Source organism: Dromaius novaehollandiae, chromosome Z, assembly GCF_036370855.1.
Source record: "Dromaius novaehollandiae isolate bDroNov1 chromosome Z, bDroNov1.hap1, whole genome shotgun sequence".
In the NCBI taxonomy this organism is placed as follows: Eukaryota; Metazoa; Chordata; class Aves; order Casuariiformes; family Dromaiidae; genus Dromaius; species Dromaius novaehollandiae.
The window spans coordinates 48246233-48272316 of record NC_088132.1 but is presented as its reverse complement, the minus strand read 5'-3'; the positions used below and the strand labels follow the sequence as shown (position 1 = coordinate 48272316).

The following is a 26084-nucleotide window of genomic DNA, read 5'->3' as shown; positions in this document are numbered from 1 at the left end:
GGTATGAGATAAACACGCTCTTGTTTATGCTTTGTTGATACTGATTGTTTAGAACGCTGAATATTTTCTTATGCTAGCTTTGGGCTGTTCTTTAGAAAACCAAACAATCAGCCCAGTCTAGATGATGGCTTTGATCTTTGTTTTCATATTTGTTATAAGAGGCTAAAAGACTAGCAATTTGTTGTTTCATGCTTTGTCAGATCATCCCCCCTCCACACGTTATCCACAGATGGTTTAGAGGGGAGAAAAAGAAAGGCAGCCTGCCTAAAGTTTTGACATCTTCAATAAATTCCCAGGAGACTGTTTTATAAATGTCAGCATATTTGCGGCTGTTCTTGCAGGTGCTTAAACAAGACTTGTGGCCTTTCACCTAGCATAATTAACTTCCTTTTATTTCACAGTGTTTACCATTTCTTTGCCTAACCTTTTTGTTTTTACAGAGTGCTCTTCAAGGAAAACTTAACAAGTTGCTCAAACACCTGCTTGCTATGAGGCAAACACTGAGCTGCATATTTGCCCCAGGACAGGAGTCTTGGGAGAGAGCTTACCACATCCCCGCAGCAGCAGATAAATCATGTGACTAGATGTCATCAGTCTCTGGAGGAATGCGATAGAGTTGCTTATTTTGACACTTCTTGTGCCATCTGTGCCGTGGGTGAGTTACAATTCAAGGCTTTGTATTTGGAATTTCATTGATTAACAAAAATGAATTCTAAAAAGCTTTTGTAGCCCTTTTTATAGGTCAGAATCTGCATATTGTTTAAATTATGCCTGTCAGATCCTGTTTTGTTTATTGCTTTCATGTGTGTAAATCTTGCATGTTCCTAAGCTGGATATGTTTCTCTGCACTTTGGATAATTATGTTACCCCAAGTTCGATTGTAATTTAAAATCTTTATCGGCATGAAACGTGGTGCAATCATTTTTTCCAGCTGTGCCAAGTTATACAAAAATAATTCTGTTGATGAATGAGGATTCCTGAATATGTTCAGTGGAGGAAGGTGGAAAAAAAAGAACTGCTCCTTGGAACACTTCTGATTCAGAAAGAATAAAGGAATTCTGAAGCTTTCTGTCTCTGTAGTGACTGAGTCAAAGTCAGCCCCATAATAAAGTGGCTAGTTGTTACCATCTGATGGATGTTTTTCTTATCTGTATAGATGAAATATGCTGATGGGGTTTTAGACTAATTGCTCGTAGACCGTTGTTTCCACCAGAAGTTATAATAACTGGCACCTCTGTGTAGGGTCTCAGTAGAGAGGATTTGAAATGCATATGGAAATAATTAGACCGGAGATCCAGCCTGATCTCACAAACTATGATTATAGTCTGTGCATTTGTGGATAGGGTATTTGTTACACACTACAGTTAAATGCTTGGTTGGTTTTGTTTTTTTAGTTGTCTTTCTGCGAGCTTGAACAGACCACGTGAGACAGGTTGGCCTTTCTGCTCATGTATGAGGCAAAGGTGTGTTAAAGAAACTAGTAAGAAAGGTAAAGCCGCAAAAGAGATGTCCAGTTACCCAAGGACACCAGATGGTCCTTGTTAGAAAGGCATATTGAAAAGAATAGGAGGGCATCCTAGAAGAGGAGTGGGGGTTTACAGATGTGGCTTTCCTAGCACTAAGGCTGGATGGGTAGGTAGGCTTCTGCAGCTACTTAACTGAGTGGGCGCATTGTAATCAATTGCACTTTCTCTATGAGATCCATCAGAGATTACAGATAATTTCAACGGACTCAGAAATGTGCTGGATTATAATAATGCCAGAATAATCATTCTGTTCTGTGGAAAAAAGGAGGGCAGAAGGCCCAGAAATTAATTTTTAACTAGGTATTGTGAAATAAAATGTTTGGATCCTACAGAACATAGGTCAACTTTTGTATAGCAAGAAAGGTATTTTTTAGGGACTGACCAGTCTAATCAAGAAGCCAATGAAGTAACAAAATAGGAAAACATGGAACAAATGAACAGGTATTTAAAATCAGCTCTTGATATTGAGAGCAGCAATAATAAAACACCGAAACATGTGAAAGGAATTGTTCAGGTGAGAGTGCTAGGGATTTGAGTAATAAATAAGAACAGTGTTTACTCATTTATCCACCTAATAGCAACCTAGTTAGAAATAAACTGAGTGAGAGAAGGCATATTTAACAAATATGGTTTTAGGATGAATGAACAATGCTATAGCCATAAGTTTTCAGAACTACTCAGCATTGTTAAGCTTTAACTGGTTACTGTGGCTGAGCTTCGGGAAGGTTGTAGACTGATTTCTCCCCAACCCCCTGATGTCCTCAAGTGAATGAGATCAGAGATCTAGAACACTTGGTCTGCTAGTTAAAAGTAAATGAACTGCAGTTGTTTAGTTTAAAAAAAAAAAAAAAAAAAAAAGCAAATGGAAGCTCAGAGTAGTTAGAAACATGATAAATTTTCAAACATAAAAAAGGTGCTGCAAAGAGAAAGATCTCCATTCCCTATATGGGCAGTGCCTGGTAGAACATGTAATGGACCTGAACTGCACCAAGAAGGTTTAGACTACATGTTAGGAAAAATGTTCTAATTGCAAGGATAATGAAGCAATGGGCTGAACTGCTCAGTAAAGTTTTATAGTTGTAATTTCTGGAAGCCCAGAAATGCAGTTGTCAGAAATACGTAGAAGTTCGGTTGTTTCTGCTTTAGGACCAAGAAATGGACTGAATTTCTCAAGGTCCCTTTTTGTGTGGTAGGAATGAATAAGAGTGGTTTAGAAACCAATGTATTCTAACTGGAAGAAAAGAACTTTTTTCCGTAATACAAAACTAGCTGCTAGCTTTGGGAAGCCGTGGGAAAAAATCAGACTTTAAAAATGTGTATTCCAGTATCTGGAATGCAGTTCATAGGCCTGAATCATGACCAGTTTGAACCCAAAGATGCTGTAGAAAATTAAGTTAATTGCTTCTGGTGAATTGTTTTTATTTTTTAAAAGCTTTAAGCTTTTGAAGATGCTTAAAGGTTTTATGGAGTTTAAAAAAGAGGTTTCAGAAATGAAGTAAGAGAGGAAACGGTGCAGTTGTATACATAACAGGTTGCATAAGCACACTATAGATTTGTTTTCTGCATCTCTAGTTTATTATATAGGTGCCATTTTCATGCTTGAATTCATTTGTGTGTGCGCTTGTGTGTGTAATAAAACCACAACATAATTCAGTTGTAAATTGTTAAAGTGGGTTCATTATGTTGCTGTCCTTGTTCTTAGATAACACCAACTCCTTCTCTGTTTATGAGGCAGAAAGGTTGATCTGAACTTAAAAAAATAAAAGCCAATAAAAGCCAAATAAAAGCCAAAAAACAAAGCAAAACAAAGCATATCTCCAAAAAAATCCTGAACTTGAATTATTTGTCATGTATCCCTAAAAGATGTGTGACTGATGAAGAGATTCTTTTCAGTACAGAGAGAAGTGTATCTGCAAGCATAAATGCAAACCGTGGATGGATCTTTTGTCTGTATTGGCTTTATTCAAGTCTTTAGAGTTGTAAAAAAACTCATTAAAAAAATTCATTATGGATTTGGAGTGGCTGTATAATACTGTATAATTTGTATTTTTAACTCCTTTTGTGGTATTACTGTGTCAGTTCTAGGAGCATAAAGTATCATAATTAGTGTCACTAAAGGGCACTGTGATTTGCACTCGTCATTCTTTCAAGTGGTAGATAAGGTGGGATGTCATGAGCTGAGGTTATAAAATACTCTCTCTGCATTGGAATACAGTACAATTAAAGTATTAACGATGCTTCTAGTCCAGCTGTTTTGGAAACACACTGAGTGTTGAGAGCCCAAATTTGTTCTCTCTAAAGGAACTTGAGATATTACTATTACCAGTGACGGAGGGAGACCTTGGCCAGCTGACGCAGTGTTGCACTTATGTGGAAAGGTAGATTCATTCTACTGGTCAAACTGGTCTGTCTGGAGTTCCATACTTTCATATAAACTGTTAGAATATAGTTACATATACTTGGAGATATTTGTGTTTATCTACTGTACACATAAAATATCCTGAGCTTGGGCTACATCAATATTTTGGTGTAGAGCACCTTTTTAAGTGTTGAAACCCGGGGATTGTCAACAAAGCAGGTGTTAATGTGCTTGTTGTTACATCTGTTACAGCTAATACATCTGTTGTTTGTAGGCCTAAGCTACATCTTTTGCATGTTTAAGTTTTACACTGAAAAATATAATGTGTAACATATCAGCCCTTCCAGTAAAAAGAATGTTTGCTATGCAGGGAAAAATTTTTAGTTTTTGAAAAATACTTTGGATTTAGATGGTAAAATATTTGACTCCAGACCCCAAACAAGATTTACTTTCATGGCTATTTAGCAGCATGCTGCTAAGCTTCACCAGGCTCACCAAGCTCAGAACATTCTGAACCACTTTACCTGTGAAACCTTTTACCGTCACTCTCCTTAAAGACTACAATGAAACTGGATTTTAAAAAGAAGTTTCACATCTGAGCCTTAGTTTTTTATTTATACCGTTGTGCTTGATTCTTTTCTTCTCTTTCTTAAGAAAGATGTGGTCAGTGGCCTAATTCATCTTCCTTAGGGAATGGTTTTCATGTTTCAAGGTCAAAAGGTGATGTGTTAGGCATAACTGAGTTAAGAATCTGCCTCTACTCCATTTTACTCCATGGTTGGTCATTGTAAGAAATTCTGCCGTGGGCAGCAGTAATGACTGACAATGATGTGTATAAAAAGTACATTTTCCCTGTGAAAAGCCAGTATAATTCTTATTCTTAACAAGGAAATCTTGACAATTTTAGGTCATTTGGAGATCAAAATGTTTTTGGGTTCCTATAGATAATAGGAAATAGATTCATACTTTCATGTTATACTTTGTTTGTCTTGAGACACTTTCTACTTTCTTTATGCAGGGATTATTAAACTCTTGGATATGGACAATTTATGAGGAACTGTTAGACATTTTGGACATGGTTTTCTCTTTATATAATAATGCTGAATTATAGTGGTTTTCCATGTAGAATATTATATAGTTGCTTTTTCATTTACTGTTAAATAGTTCAGAGCTATTATTTAATAGTCTGATGGTGCCATAAACCAAACTTAGTTGTTATAAATGGGACTTTTCCTTTATCTCAGGTATTTGTTAAAGCTGCTTTAGATTCAGATGGGCTTGCGAATCTCATTGTGGAGCCAAAGGGAAAGTGGTAAATTTTAGAAAGCTGCATCTTTTTCCTCTCACTTCTCTTGTGTCTGATGTCTACGCATGGTGGCAGCATGCTTTGGAAAAAAGAAGTCGTCTTTGTCAGTATACGTCTTTACTCTCAACACAGAAGTTTTCTTAAGAATAATTCTAAGCCCTGCAGATGTATGAATCCGTAGTGGCAAAATCATCTGCTAGCAGTCACACCTGTAACAGATTAATTGGCCTTAACTTTCTTGGGAAGGAAAAAAAAAATCATCCTAGTCGCCAAGTACAGTGAAATATTGCATGTGCTAAGTTTTGTTCCACTAAAGGAGCTTAACAAAACAACTTGTTTGGATCCAGCTTTTTCCCTTCCAGATGGAGAAAGAAAAGTTTGATATGGTTCCTGTAAGCAATAGCAGAAGTCGCTTTTAAATACATAAGGCTAGTTTCAAAATTTTCTTCAGGACCTTATGCTGAAGCGTCACAATTCAGATCACACCCTACTGAAACAAATGCAATGATTTCAAAAGCTGGTGCTGAAATTAATTTTTGAGCAGGAATACATCCTGAGATCATCTCAATAAAATAAAATTGGGATGATATTTCTGAATACCTTGTAGTTTAATTGATTCTTTGAAGAGATTTAAAAGAAGTCAGCGAAGATCTGCTCTTGCCTGTACTTCATGGAAAAGGTGTGTTTTACAGGGGAAGAAAAAAAGGGAGCCTCCTTCAATCTGGGCATTTAAAATTGCCCAAATAAAATATCTTATCTGAAAAAAGAAGATTCAGGTTTAAAACAATACCTATATTCAGAATGCCAGCTTCTTGAGAAGAGAATATGTTCGTTTCAGATTGGTGCTAAAACGTTGGGATGAAGATGAAGCCAGTCTAACAGGGCGGCATATTAATACCTGGCTGGAGTCAGAGAATGCCCGCAGCCACACAAGAGTGGGCTTCACAAGTTCCGCTTTTCATGCAACTTTCAGCGTGAGGATTCAAACTTCAAGGTACTTACTTTCTCCCTCAATGAACTTGTAATTTATTATCTTCCCTTGAAAGCTGAAGTATCATTTCAAAAAAGTATGGAATCATACTGAGAAAATCAACAAAGTGCCGTTTTTGAAATTCAGCTCATCCTTCTTATGGGCTCAGATTCTACTTACTGCTTTGCACCAAGAGGTGTTGGTGCTTTTTGAGGCCAAAGAAGAAAGGCACAAACACTCTCAAAATTTACTATTTTTTTAATATCCCAGAAGAGACGATAGCAAGTTATAAAATCTTACGTCCCTTCTGATGCTGGGAACCCTGAGATGATGCAGCATTGGACAGACGTGTGGTCAGAGGGTGGCACGCTGCGCAGACTTCCTGTCAATGGTGAGGTTTGCCAGTATTGCGGTCTTCAGAGTTTTTATAGAATTTCTAAGAGGATGTTTATATGTAAACATGTTGCTTCACTTCAAGATAAAGACAAGGACATGCCGATAGTGTCATTGCTGGTGCCAGTGCCGTCTCCACGGGCTCTTTCTTTGTGGTCAGCTGGCTAAGTTCATTCTCCATCAAGGGATATGTGCAGCACAGCACAGTGCTGAAGGCCAAGTAAAATGTGCAGTGCAGCTCAGCACAGCTTTAGCTACTCAGGTCAGCTGATATGTGGATCACTAACACCTCAATGTACAATAGTCTGCAGCTTAGCACCACTACACTCACCTTCCGCCTGCAGTCAGCCGTGTTGCACGTGGGTGGAGGAAGCAGGAGTAGCACAACTGGAAAGGGTGCTTCTACTCTTCTGGAAGGCAATAGCCACAGCTTTGTCCAGCGTGCTGGACAGCTTATTTGTTTTACAGAACTAGTACAAATTTGTCATACAGGTGTTAGCTTATTTCTTTTATCACCTCATAAAGAAAAAATATAGCAATATTTTTGTTACAGAAGTACATATGTTCTGCAGACTGCTTCTCCTACTTTGCATTTTAATTATATGCTGAGTAAACCAATTGAAAAATTTGGAATCCTATCCCAAATATTTGTATATATAATTGAAATATTCTCAGTATGAGTGTTCTGAATTTGAAATAACCACATTTGGATTTTGGACATTAGAATTAATCACCATCAGTGAAATGCAAGCTAATGTGCATCACCAAATCTAAGAAATATTAATTTTTATAAGCTTCAGAGTACAGGTGGAACATGTTTTCAGTTAGTATTGGAGTCACTAGCAGGTTTTTTCTCTGTAAATTTTTAAATAGTTTTATGATATTTGCAACTTTAAAAATCTTCCCTGTTTCACAGTGTGGCAAACTATTACACCTTTGGAAGGCGAGGTTTGAAATTGGTACTTAAATGAAGTGGTGTAAAGCTAATTGGAAGTTATTTTGTAAAAAGAGGAGAATGATCATACCTTGTTTACATCTGTTGGTTGGTTACTGACTTATATTTGGTTTGGTTGCTAAATTTTTAATATAAGAATGAAGAACAGAAAAGTAGAATAAAAAAGGGTATCAGGAGAAAAGTCGAACTGTATAACCACAGTTGTACAAATGAGCTTTGCATTGGGTCATACTTTGTGTTGGATCCAGTTCTGCTTTGCAAGCACAATCACAATCAACTCAGGAGAACAAAACCAGAAAACAAATATTATTGTTCCTCCACTCTTAAAACCTGGCTGCATAAGCAAATGATTCAGTATTTGCATAACTGAGGAGGTAAAAACCTCCAGCTGGGAGAAGGAAGAGGGCTGGAAGTGTGCAGAAGCAAATCTGCTGACATTGTTTGCTCTGTCAGCACCTGACCTATGCGAGGAAGCTTGGCTGTCTTCGGCCCGGACCTACCTCCCCGCTTTCCCAGCGGTGCCTGGGCTGCGCCCTGCGGGAGCGGGTGAATCCCTAGCGGGGGAGGCGTGAGTGGCTGGGGATTAGGATATCCGCAGGCAGTAATGAAAAGGTAAACCACTCCTGCCTGTGCGAGTGATAGTCAGAACCTGTTACCGCACAACAGTCCTAGATCCAAGCACGTTACTTTTTTAAAATTAAAATAGATCTGTGTTAATCATTGACTTCAGTGAGTTGTTCATTCTTGCAGCAAACTAGATGTCCGCGTGCGTGGGGGTGCCCCATTCGACGATCGTGGTGTTCTGAAACTCTGTTTTGTGAGACCCATGGCGAGGAGGCTGGCCTGGGCCGCCACGAGAGCAGCACCTTGCTCCAGCCAGCCCCGGTACTGCCCCTTGGTCTTCTTGCCTATGGAGATCTCTCATGTTAAAAAGCTCAAGTGTTTCCCGAGTTTAGACGGCAGCAGAATGGACGGTTGGACTTTCAGCTTCTGAAATCCTTGTAAATTTTAGCTGTTTGGCTCTGAGCCCTTGGTACATGCAGTCCTGGCATGTTTGGGCCCTTCCAATGGGATACTCACGGCTTTAAAGCTGCAGCCACACTTTGGCAGTGTAGCTCAGCGTTACTTTTTGTGCTTGGGAGTTTGAAACAGATTGAGTTAGATCTCTAGTGTTATCAAAATGAACTTTGTTCATTGCTTTCAGTTCAGCTGTTTTCAATTCCAAATGTAAATTAAATAATTCAGAAAAATCTGTCCAGAGTTTTAGAACATGGTAACTTCCCCCTCCAAGATTTTTCTGATCTGCTTTATAGCAATTTGAAAAAGGCCTCTGGAGTTTCTTCTTGCTGTTCCATAAAGGTCATTGTGAGAATGGTGTTACATCTGTAAATCTAGTATGCGTACTAAATTGAGAAAGTACTTCAACAGCTGCATCCTTAGAAGCTGCAGACTGTCACTGAGGAAAAACAGCATTGACGAAAACAATCTTCTGCTGTGCTCTTCTCTTGTGGACGTTTAACAACAATAGGTTTAATAATGTCACTGTATCAAACAGTGACAATTCTGCATCTTAGAGTTATGAGACAAACTTTTGTTTTCATTTCATTATTTTTTCATTTCCCTTCCTTTGCTTCCTGAAGACTTCATTCTTACATGCATTGTCCTCTGTAGGAGACTATTGTAGGAGACTACAAAATTGATGGAAAAGAAATCTGAAGTTTGATCGTGAATTAATTTGACTGTAATTGAAACTGTGCTCTTCATCTTAAACATGCACTGCTGGTGATAGAGAGGGCATGTCCATGATCTGACACATGAATATAAATAGCCTTTTTAATGACATAATGGTATAATTTTCTGAGTAAGTAAGAAAGAGCTTGTATAATGATCTGTAGTTTGCAATAGTGTTTTCTGGAGCTCAGGGAATTTCAGGTAGCATGTACTTCACTGAAAAATAAGTGTAATTTTCTTGCCTTTAATTCTTCTGTGCAGTTATACTCTAGATTATAATAGCAGCTAGATCAGTCTGTTTTATGTACAGTATAATCCTCCTGCAAACTAATTAGTAATAGGATAATCAAATACTGTGCCAAATGGTCTCCCTGCAAAAGAAATACATTTAACATTATCCTGCTTGGAAAAGAAAGCTGTTGTCCTTTTGTTTAGTTATTTTATGAAAAGCGAGTTCAAAGTTTTTTTGGTTTTGTTTTTTGTTTTTTTTGAATTCTAGCAACTAGTAGGACACTTATGCACTGAACATTTTCTTTTCAGTCAAAATAAATCTCAGTACATGCATACATTGTAAAAACAATTAAGCAATTTTGTTTTTTAGTCTTTATTATGAAAGCTTTGTTGTCAGCTTCTTGGTTAAAATTGCACTAACATCTTCACTTGAAACAGGATTACAATCTTACTGTTTCACACATCATTGATGTTTTAATAGGTGAATCACTGTTTTGTCACGCTAGATCTTCAGAAGTGCTGTGTATTATCCAGTGGTACTTATTTTGGTAAACTGTTTGCTCTTTTCGAAGAAGCAATGTAAATGGTTCTTCTGTAAAAGTTTTCAGTAAGAGCCCTTATCGGTTTATAGAATCCTTGCAGAAAATCTCATACGCTGACCCCTTGGCAAATTTCAGGTAAGCGCAAAGCTCACTGTAACTGCATTACCAAGCCGGCTAAGCAGTCGCAATGGACTACTTCCATATATTTTTAATATCCCCAGTGAGCCCCTGTGACTTCTTATTTCCCTTCCTCTCATACAGGCTCGTCTCTACCCTTTAGGGCAGAACAGAGCCTTGGATCCCAGCCCACGCAAGTCTTCTTCAGACTGCAGTTTAGTCCCTTCTCTCAGCCCTGCTGTGAAGTCAGGGTTTTCTCTGTTTTGCTGGCTAGCTATTCTGAGTGGAGGCACTTCTTATAGGCCTTGTTTCAAATAATATAGGTAATCTCACTGAATGTATTTACTACTAAAGAATTTGGCTAATTCCTTTTTGAATCTGCTATATAGATAGCCACTTCATGACACACTACTTCAGCTACCCTTTTTCCCTTCTTGAGTATTTGGTCAAGAGGTGAGGTTGTGCAGGAGGATTTCTGATCTGAGAATCTTCTCCAAATCGTCTTGCAGCCAAGCAAACATCTCTAGGTCGTGTTGGACATGGGATGCACCCTGAATCTGCCTTCTCAGTGCTTCTCCCCTGTGGATTGGAACAGCAGCATTAATGGGTGCATTGATGGGTGCAGCCCGATTAAACTGATCATCCCCTGGAAATACTAGCCTTTCTGGCATATTAGTTGAGATTCACTGAGGTCGAGGTGTTCTCCAAAGAGCTAGCAAGTCTTCCTGAGATACGATGTGTGCCTCCCTTCACATCGATAGTTGCCAGCTATGCTTTTGCCTGTTTTCTCCTATGCTTCTTTTGTTTATGGCCACTGTTGCTTCCAAGAGCTGAGAGAAGATGGGATAATTAGTTAAAAGTAGAGAATTTCAGGCAAATTTGGCTCACAAGTGAACTGCATTTGTTAGTGGATATGTACTCGACGTTTCTAAAAATGCCGTCAGTAGCCAGAGAGGAGCTAGGCTCAGGCAGGGAGCAGTGGGGAGCCCCTTGCACCGATCCTCTGCCAGGCTGCAGCCTTCAGAGGAGAGTGAGGCGGAGGGGAAGCGAGAAGCACGCACAGACCCTGCCGCAGCATTTGTGAATCGTTGCACTCAAAGTGGTCCATCACTGCAGAAATAACGACTAGGCCTGAGAGCCAAGGGTTGGATAAGCCTTATGCCTCCAAGATTATATTTACAAATGTAATGATATCGTCAAATAAGTTAGTGAGGACAAGCCGCTGGTAATTTATGTGACAAGGTAAAGATTAACCTTTTCACAAAAAGTATATGGAGAAGAAGAAATGTGCATAGGAGATGTTTTGGGGGGAAACAAGGAATAAATATTGGTTGCAGTGATGATGGGCAAAGAAGTTTTGAGAAGAATCAGTGAGAGAGAAATACAGCAGTAAATAATAAATCTTATTTTTATATTGATGACTACAAAAGAATTGGTAGCCCATTCCTTCCCCAAAATGTTTTCAGAAGTTTAAAATATAAGTAACTCTTAATTCATTCTGGAATTGTTTCCTTTTTTCTTTTCCTTTTTTCTTTTTTTTTGTAGTGGTGGGTGTATTTTAAAGATTTTTGACTTCAAACAAGAAAAACAAGAAACTTCCTGGAATGGAAGAAAAAGGAGGAGGAGGAGAACTAAGAGAAACACCAGATGTGAAAGGACTCAAAATGTCTGGCAACAAGGGTAGATAAACAGAACTTATTGCACAAGTATAAACTTATTAAGATAAAAAATATCAGAAAGGCACTAAGCAATTACAGTTTTGTAAGTACAGCTATTTTTAAGCATCTTTTGTTACTAATGGAAGTAAAATCAATTCCTGTTTAAATACAGTAGACAAAAAGTGCAAGTAATTTCAAATTTATTAAGCTGTCCTTGAGATCAGTTCTACCACTGTGTAGTAGTGAAGGAAACATCGTGAGTGTCATCTCTTTTTCATTTTCTTCAAAAAATGGGTATTTCGGTTTATAAATGAAGACCTTTATCCTTTATGCCCAGACTTTCTTGTTGTGCTTTCTGTGTTTTTATGTTGCTCTGTGTGAAATGAAGATAAGTTTCTCTAGAAATGTCTGAAGAAATTATGGCTTAAACAAAACCAGAGTATGTCCCAGGGAAGCTTTCATCAACAGTACGGAGTGCCTTGATTTTCAGCAAAGAAGTGAGAACTGAGAAAGAATTAGCTAGCGGGTTTGTGGATGGCCGTGCAAAGTGAATCTGCTCAGTCTAATGTGGTGTTTTGTGTGCGATGTACACAAACGTAAATGACTGCAGAGTTAAAGATGCTGAAGGGTCTTTTACACTTCTACTGTAAGGATAGTTTGATAGAGTGACAGCTCTAATTCACTTTTGTTGGGGAGGGAATCTCAAAAAACCCCAATTCATTCAGCCTCATTGTAAAAAAAGGGTTGAAACATACAATTATGTGACAGATTGTCACCGCTTACCTCACTAATGAAATCACAGGAGAGCAGGGTGTTGGGACTTTCTGATTTTCCTGCGTGACCATCTTTGTGATATTGGGGATAACGGGGAATCTTCTCACTAAGCATTACTGTGCAGACATGGCAATCAGTGGTGCTGAGCTTCTAGTTAGCACACGTGCTGTCAACATTTCTCCTTTTGGTTTGGTTATTTCTTCATTTTAATGAAAGCTGTTATGCAGAATTCCCTGGGATTTTGATAGAGCGCTAAGTATAAATGTCAGTGCCTGCTTTGTATTTATCCCAGAAGTGTATTTGGTGAAAGCTGTGATTTCCTGATAAAGGTGATTTACATAGAGCATATCTGGGGGGAGTTCAGTGACGTAGGCTAGTTGAGTCTTTTTCATATTCATGGTACCCTTGCACAGGGAGTGCTCTGCAGTGAAATGTTGTCATGCTCTCTCGACAAGCAGGGGGAGAGCAGTGAGCTGGTTCATGATTTGCCAAATCACCTTACCTTGTTGCAGTATTACCATGAGTCTCGATGAGTGAAATACTTTTTAGCTGGTGTTTGTCACTGCTAATGGCAGGCAGCCTGGGAGCTTGGGAGGTTCCAGACTGCAGTTGTCCGGGGATTAATAGAAAGGAATTCTTCTGTTTTCTTCATTCATTTCTAGTAAGGAAGGCTTCAAGAAAGCCTGTCCTTTCCAAGAGGAAAAAATGCAGACACATTTTAAATGTACTTTCTACTTCATTCCTTCTCGTTCCTTTTCAGTGATATCTGATAAGAAACCCAGTTCCCTGCAGTGAAGTCGTTTTGGACTGTTATTATCATCTTGTCAAATGGTCCATAGTAGAAATGTATCTTGTATTTTGTAGTGACTTCCTGGCGCATTTTGATCATGCACATATGTGATTTGATCTTTGAGTTGAATCTTCTGTTGTAGCGGTGTAGACAGCACTGGCCTTGGTTGTTCTGGGACACTAAAACTGTGGCGTTACTTTAAAATAGCGTCAAGATTTTGCTCAAATGATTTTGCTGTTGATGGGCTGTTCTGCTGTTTTATGCTAGGCAGGAAGTGTTTGAATGTTAAAAATTCCAGTAGAGCTTTTGCTTGTTTTTTTTCATATTTCCATAATAAGTGAATTTTTAGTTGGCTAGTTATTACTGTGTGCATACATGTACATTGATGTTTCATTTTATTGTTAAGTCTCAGAAATGTATGTAAACTTTTGGCGTATCCCTGTTTCAGCTTTGTGCATTTTATAAGGTAAAGATGAAATTCTGGTAGGGTAGAATAGACTCTGATTTAGGTTTAAAACAAATGCATAATGTATGTGTTTCTTAAAACATGCAATGTAAGCTTTTATTTGGCTGATAGCTAACTTGCAGAGAGGCTGTCTTCAAAATAGTGCTGCTTTGGCAGCTGAGCTGACAAGGGACATAAAAATGAATAATTATTAATGAATAATTAATACAGATAAATGCACACATAATTATCTGTAATCTGTTCTTTGAACACATATCCTGCTTATAACTGAAAACAACCACCCACCTTCCCTAGAGCACTGTGATCGGTTATTTATGGTGCTAATAGACAAGGGCATATAGTGCCTTAGGTTATAGTTGCACTGATAGTGGGTGGCTATGATGCATTATTTATCACTCCCTTGTGATTTCCACCATGACAGAGAGGAAGTTCAAAGGAATCTCCTAATATTTTGTGCATAAATATTCATCTTCCAGCAAGCTTGTCGGTAAAAAGAAATTAAGCTGTGATCTTCGAAGCTAATCTGTTGGGGAGTGGGGGAGGGTGTCATTGAATATCATAGGTTGTCCTTGTCCAGTTCTTTCAATAATTAAGCTGTCTAACCTAGCCATGTTGTTAGCATTATACCAATATCTAGTGTGGCCTAGAAAATAAAATTTCACAACTAGAGTATTTTTTGCACGTAGTAATTTCTGTGAATTTTTAACTCTTCTTTTTTTCATTGTGGCTTATATTTGTACCAAAGCACTACTGCTTTAGGTATCAAATAGCATGCTGTAATTGGCCCTTCCTAACATAAAAAAAAAAAAAAAAAAAAAAAGCATACGGCTGAAAAGACGGCATCTTAATGATCTCGGTTAATAACTGCATGCCCAAACTGTGCTCTATTGCTAACGGTCTGATGGCTATGGTAGTGACATGGAAGTGTATGTATGAATTTTGTGTACAGACTTATCCAGTCAGATGGGTTTGTCTGATAACTTTTCAAAGATTTCTAGTTGTTTGTTTTAGCTAGACTTTTTTTTTTCTTAGTTTACCTGATTAATCTTGTGATAAAAACACTTGGACTACCTTTTACCTCTTCTCTGTACCTATGTTCAATTTAAAACTTTGGCTAAAATTTATGGTTTGCTCACATTAATATACAGATAAGTGTTGCAAATGGCAAAATATATTAGGAAAACAGTATACTTTTTCTCCTTAGGATTGAAGGCTGAAATGACAGAGTGCTGAGTAATGTTTTACTTAGTATTCAGAATGTGTGTGTATTTGTACCAATTAAGAGACATTTTAAATTTGTCAAGATGAAAGCAGATGTATAAGCTTGACAAATAAAATTCATTCAATGTATCTACTTGTGGATATTTGTGGTATATTTATGCCTTCCTTTTTATTGTATATTAGTGCTCTTGTGGGTTTATTTGGTGGGAGGGATCACTCAGTTGCATGTGTTTTAAAGTATCTGGACTTTTCAGATAAAACCTTGTGATCAAAGTCTATGGCTTGCAAAGAGTCTCAGCAAGGAGGACCACCATGTAGTGTTAATCTCTTCAGAAAAAAAGGGCCTTTTCCATCTGTATTTGTGGAAGTATAATGGTTCACAGAGGAATGACATCAGTTATGCTGAAGTCAACACTTCATGAAGGACAGAAAAATGATACAGTGATCAAGGCTTACTAGTTTGTATTTACAGAGATATACTTAAATATTTAAACTGTATACTTACTTCCTGATTCTCTGCTATTGTTTATGTAAATGTGTCAAGTAGAATTATCAAAATAACAGGCAAAGTTGTTTTCTGGAATAAATGAAATCATAAGTTCAGATTTTCCTAGTATAGCTTAAGGTCTTCTATCTCTGTTGTATGAGCTGTCAAATACCACAGGTATTTGGATTTCAGTAGCAGTAATGATGAATCCCAAAATGACTTCACAAATCAATGCTATAACTTTTTCTCTGTTTTTACTGGTATAAAAACAGATTTCTTTTAAGTAAGGTAAGAATCTCTTTATTAAAATTTATTATATTTGTTGGAAGAAAGCTTGAGTACTTGAATACTTATAGAAAGGATTTGAGAGGTGGAACTTTCTCAATATTAGTCAAAGTTACTTAAATTATTTTGAACTTACATTAGCATAGCTCAGCCTATGGCTTAAACTGGTATGGGCTATCACAAAATCACAGCCTTTCAAGACTCTGTGACACTTTCATCAGATATTTGTGTCTGGAAAATTGGGGTCAAAGTTTCAAAATCATAAATGAAAGTAGTTTTAAGTTCATACAAGACTTATAGCTGTGGGGAAGGGAAGTTAAATATCTCACTCCCACTGATCTGAAGGAGCCTTGTGGACAGTTTACACAGTTCTGTTATAAAGCAGAATCTTGCTTTTTGTCCAGGAAAAAAAGTCGTGGTATCTTCCTTGCAAACAGATGGAACTAGTTCTGTAAGGTTGGAAGCAGCAAGCAGCTTGGTTCCACCTCTGCAATAATAGGCTGAGAAAGAAAGAAATTTGGAGGCCAGGTCTTTCAACAGGCATCCATCTACTCAGACTTTTTCTGTAAAACAAATCTGTTAAATTTGGTGTATATACTTAAGAAACTAGTAACTAATATTTACACTTACCTGAAGAAGCCCCAAATTTTCTGTGCCTGTTATAGCTGTGTATATTGAGGGTGAGAACCATTTGGGCTTATATACAGGTCACAGAATTAACAATGCAAAACAAATACTGAGTGAAGGTTATTAACCTTTTGAAACACCCGTCTTTGACACTGCACCTGAGGCAGGTAGGTTCTCGAAGGTACAGTATCACGAGTGAATGTCTGTTCAGTTATGGGCTTGCAAATGATATGAGCAGCCAGATCTTTTGTAAGTAATACTTTCTAATGTTTTGGGGCAGTTTGTGTTGCTTAAAAATGAGAGCCATCTCTCAGCTCACTTCCCTTCTCTATGAGCTCAGTAAATTGTTTTTGATTTCTTTTTAGTGACAAAATTAAAACAAAAAAGATCCTCCTTCTGTTGGTTGTGCATATGATACTGATTCTGCTCATGGGCAGTGATGGGAGGAGGCCATGAAATCAGCTCATAAAGCCAGTCTTTCTATTGACCATTGCTTGAGTTGAAAAATTAGGGCAGAGGTAGTCACTTACGGTAAGCATTTCTAATGCTCTCTTTGACAACGACAAGGTTATGGTTATCCAAAGTTCCTGCCAAACTGGACATAGGTTTTTCTAGTCTGCCTACTTTATTTCACATCTCAGTTTTCCCAGGCCAAGGAAAAGCACGTGCTGGGTATGACTAAAACATTTTCCTTCTATGATAACAGGATTTTGCCAGTAAAAGCTCATCAAACCTATGGTGTTTGTGAAAGTGCTAAAAGGACAATCAGTATCCTTGTTGTAAGCATCTACATAGGTTTTAGATTGTCCATGCTACTAAATATAATATAATGGGGAAGAGAAGAATCTGCTCGATGATCAAATTTCATTTGGGTTGAGCCAGGTGGACTTTGCCTTTTCTTTGAATAATGTCAGCAAATTCTAATAGATTTAGACTTCTCGAGAGAAGTCTTTCAATTATTATCAAAGTAGAATTTCTCTTTATCTGCTCTGGTGCCCGTAAAAGACTGTCTCACACAGATCCTACTCTCTTGAAGAAAAAAATCTTAATTTTACAGTAACTGGGTTTTTTGAGATGTTTCACTTCGGATTCAGCCACTCACCTTTCACCTGTGTCTTGACAGTCAAGTTTTATTGGTGAAAGAAACTGAGAGGTGGTTGAGGCTGCCTTGCCCTCCATGGCCTTAGTTTCTACAGAAACCAGCTCTTTTAGGGTGTTGTTTCCAACTTGTTGCTTTTTCAAAAGGAACTTAATTGTGCCTCGATTTCATGAAAATCATAAGTGGAATCCTTAGGAACAGTGCATCTTGAAGAACTGCATTTACTGCTAGGTAAGTAACCATTTGTTTATATATCCATGCTTTTATTTAACCGTGCTTTTATATATCTGGCAGCTGCTTTAGTTGCTATAATCCTTTCCAAATATCCTAAATATGATAATGACTATTTTATTATTATATAATATTTTGATCTGTCTATTCAGAAATTAGGCTAGTCTAATTTACATAATATAAACTATTTCTAGCAGTTTTGATCTTTTTGTATGTGCCAGCAAAGTCCTTTGGACTTATTTTCCTGTTGCTAACTTACTGTAGCACATTTATTGAGTGATTTCAGAAAAGACTTTGCACTTCATAAACTTCAAGTGCGGTATACAAGCAATGTAGTCATTTGGGGTCTGACACTTAATGATACCCTTTCTGATATCTCAACGTGACATTTAAAAATATATATATGTATTCCAATTTCACTGTTCCAAATTTAGTTTAGGAAGGGATTTAGCAGATACATAATAGAGTTTTTGTGACAAGAGTATTACCAGCTGACAGGAGAATGATTACAAGGTGAATAGACCGTGGGTCTAATTATCAGTTGCTTTGTAGAATAAAATCATTGTAAGACAAGGTAATTGCTGCTTAATTCACGTGAAATGACAACCTCAGACACTAAATACAAAACCCTAAGTTTAAATAATGTTAACATACAGAATATTTAGGTGGGATTTGGATGGTATTATACATCGTTTTAGTCTCTATGTTGAGCTATGAAAACATCATAAATATCTGCTGCACATCATGGTGGTATTATGTAAAGACTGGCTACAGGTGAGGACAGTAAAAGATACAGAGGATTGTGCACTAGTGTCCCCTGCACACTGTGTTCTCCCAGGTAGGTCTTGCTTCCCAGCTTCATCATAATTATCTCAGAGGCTTTCTGAGTTGGAGCAAATGCTGCTCAATCTCCCCGGTTCCTTAGGAGTTCTCGTCTGCTGCTGGCTTCTCACTGCCCCCTTCCAGACTGCTCGCTCCAGGCTGTGGTGTGAGGGGGGATACAGCTCCCTCAGCAGTATTTGCTGCTCAAGTAACTGCTCCATGTCTCAAGGAATAGGTGGCTTTGATTCTCTACAATTGCACAACGTGGTGCTTAAACAGTGCAGTGGGAATAGAAATGATATATTTCTTTCTGTAGTCCTCAATTCCTTAAACTATTTTTTTTCATGGTGAGGGAATGATCTCTCTCTTTTTCTTTTTTTCCCCCAAAATTCGGTTTTAAAATGCTATGTAAGGTAGTGCTCCTCTGTCTCTGTATCTTATATTATTTTTCTCATATATTATCTTTCTCATATATTTCTTAGTTTGTCTTGTCTAAGATTCATAGAAGCTCTCTGATGGATAGATTCCCCCAAAATAATTACTAAGTGGTATAATTTTTCAGAAAAGATAAAGACTTTATAAAATATATTTGTCTAGAAATTAAATTAGAATCACTTCTCCAGAGAAATAAGATTTTATTTATATAACAAGAACGTATATACGTATTTATGCAAACATAAGCCTGTGTGTATATGTGTACACATATACCTGTGTACGCACATAGTGTCCTTCAGGAAAAGTCTAGCACTGTTGGTGAGTCCTTTATCTTGTGTCACCAGAGCTTTGGATATTAATGCTCTATATTCAAGGGGCAAAGTAAGTAAAAATCTAATTCCCTGGTTTTAGAGGAAAATAGAACAAGTGTGCACAGAAAGCAGGCATTACAGATATATGTGATGCTGTTCTGATAATAAGGAACAGCAGCATTAGAGTTCTGTGGTTGTATCAATCTTAAATCTTGGAAAAGTCATTCACCTAGAAATGATGCGAGTGTGCTGACATAGTGAAGGGAAGCTGAAAATGATTTTCTGGTTTTTGTTGATGACTGCAAAGTTTATTACTCAGAAAGAAGGCCCAAATTCATTCAGCATCTCTACACTCCATCAGAATTTGCTTATTTCTTCATATTAAGACAGTTTAAGTAATTGCTGACAGCGCTTAAGCCCAAGTAATCTTCTAAGAGGCATGGTTTACCCCATTGAAGGAATAACAGAGATATTACCATGTTTGTGTTGATCAGGTTGGCATGAGACACCGCTGTCAAAATGTTTGCTTTTTCAATGACATTTTGGTGGATGGTTCCTCCACCTCTTTAATAAAGGAATTGCAATGCTTCCATTCCACATCCTCAGGGTTTTGTCATCTACTTGAGACAGCATGGTCACTGCTATTATCTACATCTGAGAAAAGCAAAGAAGAATTTCTTAACTTTCTGTGGGTATGCTGTGAGTTTACTAGTAGTGAAATGTAGTACAGGATCCTAATCTTTATTTTCTCCTTTCTCTCACCCCTTCAAAAATGATGACCACAGTTTCTCTTCCATTTTTAACTGGCCATTGTAATCCCTGCTGGCTAGCCAGTAGCCTTTTCTCCCAAACTTTCACATTGAGCACTTTCCTTCTTCGCTACTCTTCCCCCATTCTTTCTCTTCCAGAACTATATTCCCTTCTTCTCCACTCTGTGTGTCTTCAAGGAACATGTTGCTACTTAAGTGCTGCTAACCATTTTCTGCTTCTAGACTCAGCATGTTGTGCTGAGTTTTAAAATGGTGTTGAGATACAGTGAGTGGGGAGTTCGTGGTTACATGCTCAGTCTAGCTCAAAAATAACTGGAAGAAAGGCTGAGGGCATTAGTGGCTGCAACCCTGCTGTGGTTGATGTGAATGTCTGAGCAGCATTGTGGACCTTGAATATTTAAACATTTTGAGGCATGAGAGAAGAGTGGCTTTCTAATTTTCATTTACTTTCTGATTTCTGCTGCCAGAGTCTTTGAGAAATACTTCCCAACTTTTTTTCCTGCACCTATGATATCTGGAAATGCTCTCTTTCTGCCTCCCCCGCACCTTTTGGGGTTTAACTTAAGTTAATCAATTCATCATATTAAGAGCATAAGAAGAAATTTTAAATGACTTGGGATAAAACTGTAGCCTGGCACTTGTCATACATGACAGTAAGCGTTAGTTTGTGAGCATCCCTGAGAAAACACACTGAAAGCCTGGGAACTTTTTTTAAGGCTGCCATGCCAGACCACCGTGTAATCAACATTTGGTACACTTACTGTACGCTTACTGCTTAAAAATACTTAAATAGGCTGTTGGGTGGAAAAGAGTTTTCTCAGAAATCCGAATGCCATTAGCATATTCTACTGAACATCTTTTTTCTGTAGAAATAGGTCCTTGAAAAATTTATGACTGCTTGATATAAATTACTGTGTTAGTACTGCTCTGGAAAGCTGCTTTAGCATCACCTCGCAGTCTTTATGTCCTGCTGTGGAGCAGACTGTGCCTAGGCAAGGCGATGTGCTCTGGCTGGTTGCCCAGGTTTGGGACCAGCCCTGGTTTTGGGACCTTGTTATATGGCTTGACTGTTCTGCTCAGAGAAAAGCCAGTTCTCGATAACACTGTGGTTTAACTCTGCAAGTAGTTATGAGGGCAGGTGCACTTGATTCTTTCTATAAAAGCACATGGTTTTTGAGGGCTGTATGTTAAGTGTATGTTAGATGTACCCCAAAACTTCAGAAACTAGTCAATATTTTAAATTTCATACTTCTTACAATTCATTTTTATTTGGGAATGTTTATTTTCCGTTTAATGTCCTCAGTTTTTGATATACATTCTGTAGCGTTTTTAAGGTCATTGTAATCATTTTACTCTGGTTTGTTTAGACTGTAAGCTTAGGGCAAAGACTGGTTTTGGTCTCTGCCTGTGTGGCAATTGAAGTAATGAAGTAACTGATCATTGCCTGGAACTCTGTGCATTACTGAGATATGAATAGTATCTTGTGTTATTTAAAAACAAGTAATTCACCAAGCAGCAGAAATAATAAAATCTGTTTTCCTGTGGGTACATCTCTCTCAGTTGTATTCTTTCATGTCTAATGTAGTAAAATTCCAGTTATGCTTTTTTCTGTGATTGAGGCATAAATAACATCTCTTCCTTGGTGTGGATTCTCTGGCATCTAGTAAAGCACAAGCGTATGCTGAAGCCTTATTGTTTATTGTGAGAACTTAAATCATTTTTCTCCTCTACCCACTGCCTGTTTTCATGAAGTCAGTGGTATTTTTAAGATCTTTTTTCCCACTCTTCAAGTTTGGTTGAAAACAACTCAAAAGTTGTTATGCGGGTGCCTGATGAGAATTCCTGAGAGGGCAGAAATGCCGTAAGCCATTTTTCTTTTGTAAATCAAGCTAAAGATGTATTTAGTGCAAACAACCATTCTGTTCTTCTCTTAGAGTATTAAGATGTTGCAATTGTTTATGGTCAATTGTACTAGGATGCTGTTGTTGCTGAAAGAGCAATTTGTTTAAATTTGGATAACGGTTTCCACTTTTAAACATTTGTTTGTTTATGGCTTTGCTTTCTGAAATTCCTTAAGTGATCTCTTAACCATATTTAATTGAACCAAAGATTTCTCCATGGAGCAGCAACACTTACATAACTCAGAGCAATGTGAACACTTGCAAAAAGAGGGCATGCAATTTTGCACAATCCCAGTGTAACATTTACATGCCGACAATTTTGGGAGCCTTCTTTAATTAACACTTTGCAAAGAGGTAACCAACCATTTAATTATTGAAAAGGACTGTAGGCAAAATATTCTGAAGATTACTTGTGAGTCCCGTTCAAAAAATATGCAACTTTTCATGCTCTTCTGTGAGTTTAGAGATTCAATATCAGAATAAATGAAGTAGGATGAAAAAGGAAGGGTAGTTTACCATATGTACCATGCAATGTGGTGGCAAGATGCACGTTGTCTATATGTCTTAACATAGAAAAAAAGCCCAATGTATCCTTACAGATACTATAATAAACTCTCCAAAATTTGTTGGTCTCCATAGGATGCATAGAACTAATTTTGTAAGTGTTGTTACGTGGTTCCCTTACAGTGGCAAGCAGTATATAAAGGAAAGCTGTGATTCTTAATAGTAAAGAAGCAACAGCAGGTAGGTGTTCTTTAAATGTGGGAACAGATATTGCAGCAAACGGGGCGATGTGTGCTGTGCAAACATGTGCAGGTACCAAACATGCCGGTTACAACCTGGAGGCAGGTGCTGAGCTATAGAGGCCGCCTTTTGTAGGAAGAGCCCACAGCTTGAATAGAGAGAAGAGACAAATAAAAAGGATTCCAGTAGTAGTGTGAACTACTGTAGTATGAACTAGAGGCCCAAGTGCGCCTCTGGTTATTAGACATGGATTTAGTCCGGAGGTCTATTATGCATGTGCAAAGTCTTGAGTTTGGCAGTACTCTGGGCAAATAATATATCTGTCATGTATCGTCTATGGAATTAGGCCTGTGGTGACAATTATATCCAATAGGTGTATGTTTTGCCTACTGCAATTGTATATAATCTCATAAACCATCTATTAATATTAACACAGGACAACAGCAGAAGGTTCTGTAAGGTTTTACTGATATATTGAACTTGGACAGTATTTATTCCCTGATGTTAAACCATTCTTGAATTTGCCAGTATTCTCAGCATACAGAAGACAAGTTACTAAGTTACTTAGTCCCTCTATTTGTTTCCACCTGTGTTCTGTTAGAGGTATAATTCATTCTAAAAATACTTCTTAATTAAGAGATGATTGTATCATTTGAATCTGAGAATATTTTAAAGGCTCAGTGGAAAAACCCAAGTCAAGAAGTCACAGCAGAAGACGTGCTTGCAGCTCTGCTGGTGATTCCCCAGGGAGCCCCTCAGCAAGGGGCGGAAAGGGCTGCGGAGGCCCTGGTGGAAGCTACTTGTTTTTCCAAGCTAATGGCAATGCAACAGGTGAGAGAATCTTGTTGGGCTGACTCCTGTCTTTGATTATTGTATTTTGTTTTTATTGTCGTCAGTGAGTTATAGGTTTTTCTGTGCAGACTTTGTTCGATGAGCGGTTTTGTAAGGAGGTGGATGTTCCTTATCCACTCTTTGTATGGAAAGAGAAGACAGATACTGTGTGGTTGTTAGAAGGCTGAAGGACATCAGGAAAGGCTTTTAGGAAAGGATCAGACTGAAGCTGTCACTGGGCTTTTGTGTTTTTCTTTTGAGCAGAACTTATGTGTATACAAACTATATGACACAGTTTTTGTATTGTCTTCAGTATAGTATAAATTTTTTATGCTGCTCAATTTTTTATGAACTTTCCTCATTTTCAAATGAGTGTTTTGGCTCTGGCTTAAAAAACCCTATATCTAATTATAAAGAGAAGGCTCTCTATCATTAATGCCAATTTTACACTGGTCATTTGCAGAGATACCTTTTATTTCTCTTAAATGTCTTATGCAAAGCATGATTGCTATTTAGATTTTTTGTGGATGTGCGGGTACTGTTAGATATGCATAGAGGCTACATAGCTCATTGTGTTAATTTCAGTGCTTAGAGAATAAATTGATAGAAAATTGAAATTCTTAAAAATGGAATCTAGATCTTTATAACAAAAATAAAAACAGTTCAAAATGTTATTACGATTTTGATAACATTAATAATCCAGAAGCTATCAATACTTATAGCTAGCAATTTTTTTTCAGAGTTAACATCATCAGAGCTTTTTGGTATGCCAAGGCATTTCAATGTCGTGCTTGAGTGCTGGACTGAATGAGACCATCAGTTATTTACACAGTCAGTCACAGTAGAGACCATTGGATTAGTCAGATTTCATGGCAGCTCTGTGATTTATTTTAAGAGTCCTTTTGGTAATTTAACCTGTGACTGGTGAATTTTGTTACAGGACTCAGTACTGGAATAATATTCACTGTAATTTTGATTCTGAGTGATCTGAACAACATTTAAATAGTAAAAGGTACTAACAATTTGGTTAAAATATTTCATTTAAAATAGAATTCAGAGATCCTAACAATCTTGGGCATCCTTTTATTTGTGCTTTACAAATATTCTGAAAAAATATTTTTAGTAGATTTTTATGCATGACTTTTGGAAATAGAAGTGTGCCTTCTGACAAATGGATTTTACTGCTCATTATTTTCAGTTCTACCTGAAGCTAAAGAAGCAAATTATGCGTATGAGCCTAGACTAAGAAATGCATATAATACTGTTTATAAGGATCAATTAATACAAAAACATGTAATTGTGCTCATAGTCTAATCAGAAACATCTTGAGAAACTTGATCTGTAAGGGTGCTTGTATTTGTCAAGTTGCTTTGCTTATCTTACAATTACTGTTGTGTAAGGATCCTATTAAAAGCATTACATCTTTTATATAGATGGAGGCAAAAAGATGTCTCTCTAAATTTTGTGAACAATATTTGAACTCCACAGACTTCAGAAAATTGGACTATAAGTTTAAAAATCAAAAAGTTCATAATGAAACTCAGACTGAGATTGAAGGGCATTCACTGAGGGTATTGAAGCACCATGAAGTACAGTAAATTGCATAATATGTTGTGATGGAGAAAGGGAGGTATAAACAAAGATGGAAAGATCAGTGTGTTCTCTTGTTTTTTGAGCTTTAATAGCTCTTATGGTGAGTGGTCAGGTCTAAGTTTTAGCAATGAAGTCATGCTCAGAGAGACAAAGTGCCATAAAGATGTCTCTCTATATTAACCATAACAGTATCATGAACTCTCCCATGTAATTGTTAGGAGATTAATATTTATCTAATTGAAAATAGTGATCTGTGGGCTCTTGTAAAGCTTATAAGGGGTCTGCAAATAGTAAATAAGAAAAGTAAGCATATTGCAAATAGGCTTATGTTTGCTAATCAGAAGTACCTTGCTTCCACAGAATCGAAAAAGAATGCAAATCACTGATTAAGTCATTTGGATGGATTGATTTCTTCATCAGAATGACTTGTAGTTCTCTCAGTTCTGAGAAATTAAGAAAGGAAATCATAGTGTCAAACTGTTTGGATTCAGTAGCTCTAGATAATTCTTTAAAATACTGTTTTCTTCTCTTGTCAAACAATCCATCTACATGGTATTTTTATATACACCATGAATGGATTACTTCACTGACCGGCATTAGGTTGAGTTCCTCCCTGTTCTCTCAACCTTATTTTGCACGGACCTATCCAATTTTTGAAGTACCTTCTGTTGGTACACTTCTGTATTTGTGCGTGTGTGTGTTGCCTGATGTTCTCATGGAAGAAAACAAGTTGGTAGCAATCTGAGAAGAGGTTACTGAAAATGTAAATTTTTGAAGATCAGTCTAAATTGTCATGTGATAGTAGTTAATGCTGACTCTTGGATCTGTTCCATTTACAGCCAAAGAGACGAATGCTTTCTATTTGGGTTCTTAGTTGTTCTCTTAAACTACTGCTAGCCAGTCTATAGT

The 26084-nt window shown here is 37.4% G+C and overlaps 1 long non-coding RNA gene across 9 annotated transcripts in view; it reads left to right on the top strand.

The window, feature by feature from the left end:
• Positions 1–26084, top strand: part of LOC112980264 (uncharacterized) — a 490489-nt gene that overhangs the window by 51818 nt on the left and 412587 nt on the right. For 5 of the 9 annotated variants that reach the window (XR_010386267.1, XR_010386268.1, XR_010386266.1 and 2 more), the window contains one exon: positions 441–655. This is a non-coding gene — a long non-coding RNA (uncharacterized LOC112980264). Of the gene's footprint in view, positions 1–440; positions 656–6029; positions 6553–8259; positions 9689–11675; positions 15169–26084 lie in introns of those variants that run through there. The other 4 variants (XR_010386274.1, XR_010386271.1, XR_010386273.1 and 1 more) reach the window with 4 other exon arrangements.